Source organism: Arachis stenosperma, chromosome 2 (genome assembly GCF_014773155.1).
Source record: "Arachis stenosperma cultivar V10309 chromosome 2, arast.V10309.gnm1.PFL2, whole genome shotgun sequence".
NCBI lineage: Eukaryota > Viridiplantae > Streptophyta > Magnoliopsida > Fabales > Fabaceae > Arachis > Arachis stenosperma.
Window position 1 is genome coordinate 95,747,382 of NC_080378.1, and position 11,927 is coordinate 95,759,308.

An 11,927-nucleotide genomic window follows, 5' to 3' on the forward strand; every position below is an offset into this window, starting at 1 on the left:
AGTGTTTATGACTCTTGACTCAACCTTGGAGATCACACTCCAATTTACAAAGTGTACAAGAAAACAATTCTCAAAGAAGTGTTGAGACGAAATGAGTACTCTCTAGAAGAGTGTATGATTACAAGTTTAGCACTATTGAACCAATTGATATTGCTCTCTCAAATTGTGTATCATAACACCTTAAAAAAATGTGTAGAATGAAAGAATATGAACAAGATAGTTTGCAAATACTCACGTATTTGAAATAAGGCTTCAATCCATCTATTTATAGACTCCCCAAACCTTAGAAACGTTGGGGAGTTAATAGGATGGAGCCTTTTTGTCAAAACTAGCCGTTTTTTATGTTTTTGAATCATTTGCATCGATGCATAACACTTTGCATCGATGCAAATGTGTCTTTGAAGCTGAAATTTGAATTTTCAGCTAGGTTGCATCGATGCAAACATCTTTGCATCGATGCAACAAGTCGTCGCATGCTTTGCATCGATGCAAGATGAGTGTGCATCGATGCAAACCTTAAAGAATGGCTTAAAATCACTTCAAAATACTTAGGATTGATCTCAAACTTGTTGGAGTCAATTCCTATGCTTTTGTACCTTTGAAAACAAGTTTTAAACCATTTGGCTAGCATCGAATTGCAAGATGTGCATCAAAACATTTTTGTGAGTGTGTGTTGAGAGATTTAGCAATTGGTTCTTAACAAGAAGTTACCTAAGTCCTAAGACACTATACTTGTCTTCAAATGTTGTGGACTTGAGTTTCTTGTTGTTGTTGTGTTGCTTTCAACTCTTCATTCCTCAACGTTGAATGCTGGTTGATCTTTCAACATGCTTGTTCATTCAAGTTGTTTGTTGGTTTGTCTTTCATGTCGTTTGTTGGTTTGTCATTCATCAAAACCTACGAATACAAACTTCGCATACAAGCAACATGATTTACAATTTCCCCCTTGTTGATAATGACAAACCAATTTTGAGGATATGCATTTATAAATGATTTTGAAAGCAACAATAATGCACTTCGTTTTATAGAAAGCTTTGGAGAAGACTTCACAAAAAAAATTTTTGCAGGAGTTCCCCCTAAATATGTGCATTTGTTCCCTTAAAGGGCGTTTATCAAAGAAAACGATTTAGATATCAAAGTTTTTGCTTAGCGGAAGTCTTTTTGAAATCATTGTTTCGCAAACTTATTTCTTCTTTTCAAATCCTCAAACTTCTTCTTTTTCAAAAGTTCAAAACTTCAAATATCCTCAAACTTTTCTTCCCCCTTTTGACATTATCAAAAAGAAAGGAGTTTGAAATGTGTCATAGAAGCATGCATAAAACAATGAATTTTTTTTTTAAGTTCAATATCTCTATTAATCTCAAGGATGAGATATTCCCCCTTTCAAAAAGAATTTGATTTCCTCTTTTTATATATAACAAGCATGTATAATTCCCCCTAAAGAAGTGAAATATATCAAGGCATGCACATTAACTTAAAATAGGGGTACCAAGCCTATTTTGAGTTATTCACCAAATAAGCATACAAGCATTAATCATTAAACAAAATTATGAAGGAAATATCAAAGTATTTAAACCATAATAGAAATCCTTAGCTTACTAGGAGTTAGTTTAACAATTCATATAATCAAATAAACATAAAGCAATAAAAAGTGACTTGATGAAGAGGAGACAATCAATCTTGGTCTTCATCATCATCATTATCCTCTTCATACGGTAGGTGGATGCCGAAATGCTCATATAAGTCATCAATACGACGATCCAAGCGACCCGTGCGACGATCTACACGAGACACACGACGATTAAGTGCTTCAAGTTGCCTACCATGCTCTACTTCAATCCTTTGGATGTTTTGGTTGATGGATTGTAATTCTCTCATTACATCAACCAATGAGGGTGGTTTTTGAGCTTGAGGTGCTTGTGGAGGAGCTTGCTCTTGAGGACCTTGTTCATCAACATTTCTTCTTCCCATTTTGTTGAGAATATGAGTGTTGATACAAGATTGAGGTGGTACTTCCTTGGCAATCTCATTTGATACATCAATACCAACATAATCAAAGACTTTAGACCATAGGCAAAGGAATCCTAATCCACCATTCCTATCCTTCATCTTGAGCCTAATCATATGTTGTACTATAAAGTATGGCCAATTAATCTTAATCCCATTCATCATAGCCCACATGACAATCAAATCTTCATCATTTACATTCGCATGCCCGGATATTCTAGGTTGCAATACATAGGTGACTAGATATAACAAAGTTCTATGTTCCGTACTCATTGAATTGCAACTAATTTTGGAGTGAGCTCCTTGTACAAGGTTGAACAAATGCATGGCATTGTCTTTTGAATAACCCCATTCATCAATTGGGGTTTTACCACCTTGAAACAAGTCACCTTGATTTGGCAACTCCCAAATGGTGGCTAACTCATCACCATCTAGCCTATAATTCTTTCTTCCTATCTTGAAGAATAATGTGAAATTTGATTCATCTTCCTCATTAATCTCAATCATGAGTGTACTATAGGCTATGGCAACTAAATCCGGATAATATTTACTCTTAATTTGAACAAAATCCATGAGGCCTTGATGAACTAGAATAGCCTTAAGAATATCAAACTTATGAATGACAAGAAGGGTCGGATCCAAATACCTCGGAGGAATTTCCTTTCTTCCGGCGAGCCTTGCCTCATAGAATTGAAGATCTTCATTAGAAGCAAAGTACCTTGCCAAAGGATGATCATTTGGAGGTGGAACCACACTTGAAGAGCCTTTTGACTTCTTGATGGTTCTCTTGATTCTAGGCATTGTGGATGATTTTGTTTTATGGGTTTTGTAGAGGAGAATGTGGGGACTTCAAATATGTAATTTGTTTGTAGTGGGTATCTAAGTTTTGTGAGTTGTATGAAGCTATATGTGAGCTTGTTTTGGAGGTTATGGAGGTTTGAATGTGGGGATATGAGTTGTGAGGTTGAAGATGATGAAAAAGTGGGGTTTTGTTGCTCAAAAATGCCAAATTCACGTGTTTTTGTGCAATTTGGTCGTGTTTGCATCGATGCAATAGGCTTTGCATCGATGCACATAGCACGTTGTGTGCTTTGCATCAATGCAAAGCTTGGTTGCATCGATGCAACATGCATCATTTTGCCCAAAATCACCAAATTTTCATCCTTTGGTGGTTCTTTCTTCAATCCTTTGAGTTCCATCATGTATATACTCACTTAAACTATTATAAACTTCAATTTGTTGATCCTCCATTGTTTATAATCTTCAAATTTTTCAATCTACCTCAAGATTAATCACTCATTCATCAACTCATAAACCTACAAAACAATGGCTAATTGGATATCTCCAATGCTTAAGTTAGTAAGAGATACAAAAATAGCAATATAAATACAATGAATTCAAACAAATCATATTAGATTAGAATCCAAGATACCAAGTTCATTTCGGATGTTAAAAAAACTTTCTTTACATAAAGGTTTAGTGAAGATGTCCGCTAGTTGTTTACTAGTTTCGACAAATTCAATAACCACATTACCCTTTTCAACATGGTCTCTTATGAAGTGATGTCTAATCTCAATATGCTTGGTTCTTGAATGTTGAACCGGATTCTTGGTTAAATTTATTGCACTAGTATTATCACATTTGATAGGTATGTGATCAAGCATGAGTCCATAGTCCACAAGTTGTTGTTTCATCCATAAAATTTGGGCGCAACAACTACCGGCGGCTACATACTCGGCTTCGGCGGTAGACAAGGCTACACTTACTTGTTTCTTACTATGCCATGAAACAAGAGAGTTTCCTAGCAAGTGACAAGTGCCGCTAGTGCTTTTCCTATCCAATTTGCAACCGGCAAAATCGGAATCGGAATAACCAATCAAATCACAAGTGGATCCTTTCGGATACCACAATCCAACATTTAATGTTCCTATAAGATACTTCATAATCCTTTTCACCGCACTTAAGTGAGATTCCTTAGGATTAGCTTGGTATCTCGCACACATGCATACACTAAACATGATATCTGGCCTACTTGCCGTTAGATAAAGTAATGATCCTATCATGCCTCTATACTTCTTTACATCTATGCTTTTACCTTGTTCATCTTTGTCAAGGTAGCAAGTAGTGCTCATTGGTGTGTCCATTGCCTTAGCATTATCCATTCCAAATCTTTTGAGCAATTTCTTGCAATATTTGGTTTGGCTAACGAAAGTTCCTTCTTTTCCTTGTTTGATTTGAAGACCAAGGAAGAAGTTGAGTTCGCCCATCATGGACATTTCAAATTCACTTTGCATGAGGTTTGAGAAAAACTTGCAAAGTGATTCGTTAGTTGAACCAAATATTATGTCATCGACGTAAACTTGTACCAAAAGGATATTTTTGTTTTCAATCAAGATAAATAAAGTTGTATCAACCTTCCCTCTTCTAAAACCCTTTTCTATTAAAAACTTGCTCAAACGTTCATACCAAGCTCTTGGAGCTTGTTTAAGACCATAAAGAGCTTTCTTGAGTTTAAAAACATGATTAGGATTTTCATAATCCTCAAAACCGGGAGGTTGTTCAACATATACTTCTTCTTGAATGAAACCATTAAGAAAGGCACTCTTAACATCCATTTGATAAAGTTTGAAGTTATAAGAGGATGCAAAAGCAAGTAACATCCTAATAGCTTCTAATCTAGCTACGGGAGCATAAGTTTCGTCATAATCAATGCCTTCCTCTTGATTATAACCTTTAGCTACCAATCTAGCTTTGTTTCTAACAATTGTACCATTTTCATCGAGTTTATTTCTAAAAACCCATTTTGTTCCTACAATTGTTTGATTACTTGGTTTAGGCACCAATTCCCAAACGTCATTTCGTTTGAATTGGTTAAGCTCCTCTTGCATTGCCATAGCCCAATGTTCATCATCAATTGCGGACTCAATGGTAGATGGTTCAATTTGAGAAACAAAAGCACTATATGCAAATAAATTTCTAAAAGTGGATCGAGTTGTTACCCCTTTTGAAACATCACCAATGACGTTGTCTAGAGGATGATCCTTTGAAGTATGCCAGTCCTTTGGAAGTGCATTTATTTGTGCTTGTGATGGTTCAATTTCTTCAACTTGAACACTATCCTTTGTTGAGCTTGTAGAGGCTTCATTTAAATCTTTTTCTTTGTCTTCACCATTCAAATTTAGTGAATCAAAGTTTTCTACATTTTCATCAAAATCTTTTCTAGCACAACAACGGTTAGTTTCATCAAAAGCGACATGAATACTTTCTTCCATAGTCATGATGCGTTTATTATATACTCTAAAAGCTTTGCTAGTTAAAGAGTAGCCTAAGAAGATTCCTTCATCAGCCTTAGCATCAAATTTGCCTAAGTTATCTTTTCCATTATTTAGAATAAAGCATTTACAGCCAAAGACGTGAAGGTGGGAAATATTTGGCTTTCTTCCTTTGTACAATTCGTACGGTGTTTTCTTAAGAATAGGTCGAATGATAATCCTATTCATAACATAACACGCGGTACTAACCGCATCCGCCCAAAAGTACTTAGGAATATTAGCCTCATTGAGCATAGTTCTCGCCATTTCTTCTAAATGACGATTTTTCCTTTCAACCACACCATTTTGTTGTGGTGTTCTAGGAGAGGAAAAATTATGCTCAATGCCATTTTCTTCACAAAAAGTTTCAAAAAGATTGTTTTCAAATTCTCCACCATGATCACTTCTAATAGATGATATATGCAAATTCTTTTCATTTTGAATAACTTTGGCTAATCTTTTGAATGCTCGAAATGCATCACTCTTGTTTGCTAGGAACAAGGTCCATGTAAATCGAGAGTAATCATCAACAATAACTAAAGCATAGTAATTGCCACCAAAGCTCATAGTCCTAGAAGGACCAAATAAATCCATGTGCAAAAGTTGTAATGGCCTTGTTGTTGAAACAATGTTTTGGATTTAAAAGAGGCCTTTACTTGTTTTCCCTTTTGACATGCGTCGCAAAGGACGTCTTTTTCAAAACGTAGCTTTGGTAAGCCAATTACTAACTCTTTAGAGACCAACTTGCTAAGATGGTCCATGTTAGCATGAGCTACTCTACGATGCCATAACCAAGTTTCATCATTTTTACTAACAAGGCATTTCACATCATTTGAGGAAACTTCATTTAGATTAATCATGTATACATTGTCAACACGGTGCCCAATTAGCACAATTTCATTAGTGTCTTGCCTTTTTATCAAACAACATTTTGAATCAAAGGTGACTAAGTTTCCTTTGTCACAAAGTTGGCTAACACTAATGAGATTATGTTTGAGACCTTTGACAAGTATAACATTATCTATGGAGGTAGAAGAATTTTTACCAACTTTTCCAACGCCGATTACTTTGCCGGTGTTGTTGTCTCCATAGATCACGTTTCTTCCGTTTGTAGGCTCTATTGCGGTGAACTTTGATTCATCGCCGGTCATGTGTTTGGAGCATCCACTATCAACATACCAATTTGTATCCTTAGCTCCAACACGTACCTACAAAACAATTAAAATTGGGATTTAGGTACCCAAGTGAATTTGGGTCCTTGATGGTTAGTATGAGCATAATGCCCATAAGGTTCCCATCTCGTATCTTGACTACGAAAGTTTATATGTTTAATTCTAGTAAAGCATACGGGTGCTATATGACCTACTTTATTACAATAATGACATATGACATTTGGATTATGCATCCTATGCATGTTTCTAAATGGTTGCCTAGATTGTTTCCTAAATGCAACATCTTTTGATCTATATGCATTGTGATTATAATTTCTAAATGAAGCATGTTGAGGAGGATGTTTAAAGGCTTCATTCCTTTTAGGCATGCTTGCCTTTTGGGCTTGCGGTTGCCTAATAGGAGTTTTAGTATTTTTAAATTTTCCTTTTTCAAAACCTAAACCTTCCTTATTATGAACATGCTTTTGGTTTTTCAACATTTTATCTAAGTTCTTTGAAGATTCATTGAACTTAGCTAAAGTGTTCTTAAGATTTGTAATTTCATTTTCATGCATTTTACAAAATTTGTATGGATCACTACTTGTGCTACACTTATCTTTTCCAAGATTGATATTCTCGTTTTTCAACATCTCATTTTGTTTTAAAAGATCCATATTCTTTTTCTTTAGGAGAGAATAATCTTGGGTAAGTTTTGTGTACACCTCAAGTAAGGCATCATATTCATCTTGTAAATTAAAAGAAGTGGAGTTGTCATCACTAACCTTTTCTTCGCTTGCCATTAAGCAAAGATTTGCAACCTCGTCGTCATCGGAGTCGGATTCATCCTCGTTCTCCCATGATATGTATGCTTTCTCCTTCTTCTTAAATTTCTTGTTTTTGTCCTCCTTTTGAAGTTTTGGACAATTGGGTTTGATGTGTCCAACTTCTCCACACTCATAGCATTTTGGTACCTTTGTTTTGCTCTTGAAGTTTTTCTTCATTGCAAACTTATTGAATCTTTTTAATAAGAGTGCAAATTCTTCATCTCCTTCTTCTTCATTATCATCACTCTCTTCTTGTAGTGATGTTGTTTTAAGGGCGAGACTTTTCTTCTTGCTTTCTTCACCTTTTTGTCTATTTAGCATAGTCATTTCATAGGTGAGAAGATTACCTCGTAGTTGATCAAATGTAAGTTGATCATAGAGCCTTCCTTCCACAATGGCGTTCACTTTGGAGTTCCATTTTGGTGTAAGGCTTGTAAGCACCTTGGTCACAATTTGTTTATCATTGTATTTTGTGCCAAGCATGCTTAGATTGTTGAAGATCTTGGAGAGTCTTTCAAGAGCTTCTTCAATGCTCTCTTCATCTTTCATTTTAAAATTTTCCCATTCATGAACCAACATAAATACCTTTGATTCTTTAACATGGTCGGTTCCTTCGTAAGTGATTTGGAGTTTATCCCAAATCTCTTTAGCGGTTTCACATGTAGAGATCTTCATATAATCATGCTCGTTAAGTGCACAATGAATGAAGTTTATGGCTTTATCATTCATTGCCACTTTCTTCCAATCATCGTCACTATATTCATCTTCTCCTTTCGGTACTTGCTTTGAGACGGAGACTTCTCCTTCTTTAGCGCTTGTTGTCTTTGTTGGAATGTGATTTCCATTCTCAATCACTTTCCAAATTCTCACATCTTGAGAACGGATCCAAATTCTCATCTTATTTTTCCAATAAGAGTAATTTGTTCCGCTAAAAAGAGGAGGTCTAGCGGTTGAGTTACCTTCACTAGTGTTGTTGTTGTTAAAGCTTGTGCTTGCCATGATCTTTTTCCTTAAACGGTTAAGTCTTTCAAAGGGTTAAGCTATGATACCACTTGTAGAACCTATGCACAATTACTCAAGAGGGGGGTGAATTGAGTATTGCAACAACAATGAATCTTTTTGCGAAAGTTAAAGACAATATACAAAAGTGTTATTGTACTAGTATTTTTCCAAGAGCTTAACTCAATTGCTAAGCATTTATAAGGAGCTTTTACTTTCCAATAGACACCAACTCAAATAAATTGATCAAGCTTTTCACCAATCGGACTTAAGCTATTCCTTAAGTACTTACGAAGCTACTTTTCGATCACAATTTATTTGCTCAAAGGTAAAAGACAATAATATTAAAGAGATGAGTTTGGAGAGATGCAAACGCTATTTAGAGTGGTTCGGCACAATCCTTGTCCTACGTCCACTTTCTTTCTCAATCGCTATTGAGAAGTTCCACTATTGCCAAGCTTCAAGGTGCTCGCGCAAAACCTTTTACAATCCGAGTCCTTAGTTTCTAACACCTCACGGTATATGATTACCACTCGTATACTAACCCACTCCACTTAGAGATACCTTCTCTAAGATTTGCCTTGAGTACTTAGTATACCTCTTTGGTATCCTCACCGACTATAGTGTTTATGACTCTTGACTCAACCTTGGAGATCACACTCCAATTTACAAAGTGTACAAGAAAACAATTCTCAAAGAATTGTTGAGACGAAATGAGTACTCTCTAGAAGAGTGTATGATTACAAGTTTAGCACTATTGAACCAATTGATATTGCTCTCTCAAATTGTGTATCATAACACCTTAAAAAAATGTGTAGAATGAAAGAATATGAACAAGATAGTTTGCAAATACTCACGTATTTGAAATAAGGCTTCAATCCATCTATTTATAGACTCCCCAAACCTTAGAAACGTTGGGGAGTTAATAGGATGGAGCCTTTTGTCAAAACTAGCCGTTTTTTATGTTTTTGAATCATTTGCATCGATGCATAACACTTTGCATCGATGCAAATGTGTCTTTGAAGCTGAAATTTGAATTTTCAGCTAGGTTGCATCGATGCAAACATCTTTGCATCGATGCAACAAGTCGTCGCATGCTTTGCATCGATGCAAGATGAGTGTGCATCGATGCAAACCTTAAAGAATGGCTTAAAATCACTTCAAAATACTTAGGATTGATCTCAAACTTGTTGGAGTCAATTCCTATGCTTTTGTACCTTTGAAAACAAGTTTTAAACCATTTGGCTAGCATCGAATTGCAAGATGTGCATCAAAACATTTTTGTGAGTGTGTGTTGAGAGATTTAGCAATTGGTTCTTAACAAGAAGTTACCTAAGTCCTAAGACACTATACTTGTCTTCAAATGTTGTGGACTTGAGTTTCTTGTTGTTGTTGTGTTGCTTTCAACTCTTCATTCCTCAACGTTGAATGCTGGTTGATCTTTCAACATGCTTGTTCATTCAAGTTGTTTGTTGGTTTGTCTTTCATGTCGTTTGTTGGTTTGTCATTCATCAAAACCTACGAATACAAACTTCGCATACAAGCAACATGATTTACAAAATCGTCCTTGAGATTCTAATTGCACCAATTACATTTCTGAAATTGGAAAAATTACACCATATTATTTCCTGGCCCGTTTTTTGTTAACGACGCGTTGATGTCGACCTTTGGTAATACATGACAACGTGTAACGATATGATGACGTGTCAGTCAGCGACACGTGGCATGTTGATGTGGATGGTTATGCCACGTGTCACAATGCTATTTTGTCACGTGTTTGATTATGTCACATGTCACAATGTTATTTGTTCACGTGTCATCCACTATATCATTATTACATATGCACCAAATTAGTCCCTTACCTTGTATCAGATGACTCATTTTACTTCCTGAAATTGAATGTCATGCACCAAATTAGTTCCTTCTTAAGTTTTTTCTCATTTTTTTGTAAATTTAAAATTCTCAATATTTTTTATACTCTAATTTTAATTATATTTTTTATTATACAATTTTTCATAATAAATTTTTTAATTAATAATTTTAACTTGTATCATTAGAGCACATGTTAACTAAATAAAAAACTTTATTATTACCTCTTGTGTTTATTTGTATCTGTTTTAATATATTATTCAAGTCATGGTTACAATAAGTACTTATATTAATTACTAGTATAATATATGAAAAGGCTGTCTAGCTAAGTTATAGATAAAATGAGTTATTATAATCGATAGTATAAATCTATCTTATTAATTTAGTGAGAAGTCAATCATATGGGGAATCAGACATTCTTAATACGGATGGAAATAATTAATTTATATTAGTTGATAAGTATTTTATCAAGTATTCTTAAAATATTTATTAGGTGTTAAATATTAAAAAGTTTGTATTAAGAAATATTATTATACTTTTAACTTACATTCTTTTAATAAAATATTGTAAAAAAAAATTTGTATAATTAAAACTAAAATTTTAAAAATATTTTATAAAAACACTTGTATTTAAATAACTTGTAAAAAGATAAAATTAAAATTAGTATATTCAAAGATATTAAAAATTTTAAATTTATAAAAAAGGAGAAAAAACTGATTAAGAGACTAATTTAGTACACGACATTAAATTTTAGAGACGAAAATGAGTCATGTAATGTAAAGTAAAGGACCAATTTGGTGCAAATGTAATGATAACATAGTGAATGACACGCGGACAAATAATATTGTAACACGTGGCATAATTCGACAAGTGGCAAAATAGCATTGTGACACGTGGCGTAACGATCCACGTCAGCATACCACGTGTCACTGACCGACACGTCATCATATCGTTACACGTGGCCAAACTATGTGGTGACACATGTCACCAAATGTCCACGTCATCAAGCCACATCAGCGCATCGTTAACGAAAAACAGGTTAGGGGCTAATATGGTGCAATTTTTTCAATCTCAAGAATGTAATTGGTGCAATTGAAATCTCAAAGACGATTTTAGTGCACAACGTTAATGTCAGGATCACTTTGGGAATTTAGTCCAAATAGACATGATTTGTTAGCGAAAAAAGACTTGGCTAAATTTTGTGTGTGTTTTGATGTAGGTATGAATTTTTGACTAAGGATATATTTTATTTTTTGATGAACTCAATATAAAAGTTGAGTTTGCGGAAGATATGAGTCCTATGCAAATCTCTAAGCCCGTGTTAGTTTTATTGTAGAAAGAAAATCTCCATATTATTGATCTCCATAGTTTGCATAGTTTAGAGAGGATACCTTCTCAAATAATATATGAATAGAATTTGTGAATAATTTGACGAATGGTTTAGAGTGAGAATAAACAAATGAGAAAAGATAATGATTTTTCTTATAATGAAGTAGAAAAAGTGTATAAATATAATAGAAGATAGACAAATTCAAATTTATTACGAATTTAATTAATTAATATTTTTATATTTTCAAATTTTAAATTAGATAAGTTTGTTTTTTAATTGAATTATCTTCTAATATTTTATTATAAAATTAAAATTTAAATTATTACGAATTTAATTAATTAATTATTGAATAATAAATATGATAAAATAATTGAGATGTTACAAAAGTTATTTTTAAAATTTTGCTTTTAAAAGAAAATTCAAATCGATCTGACGA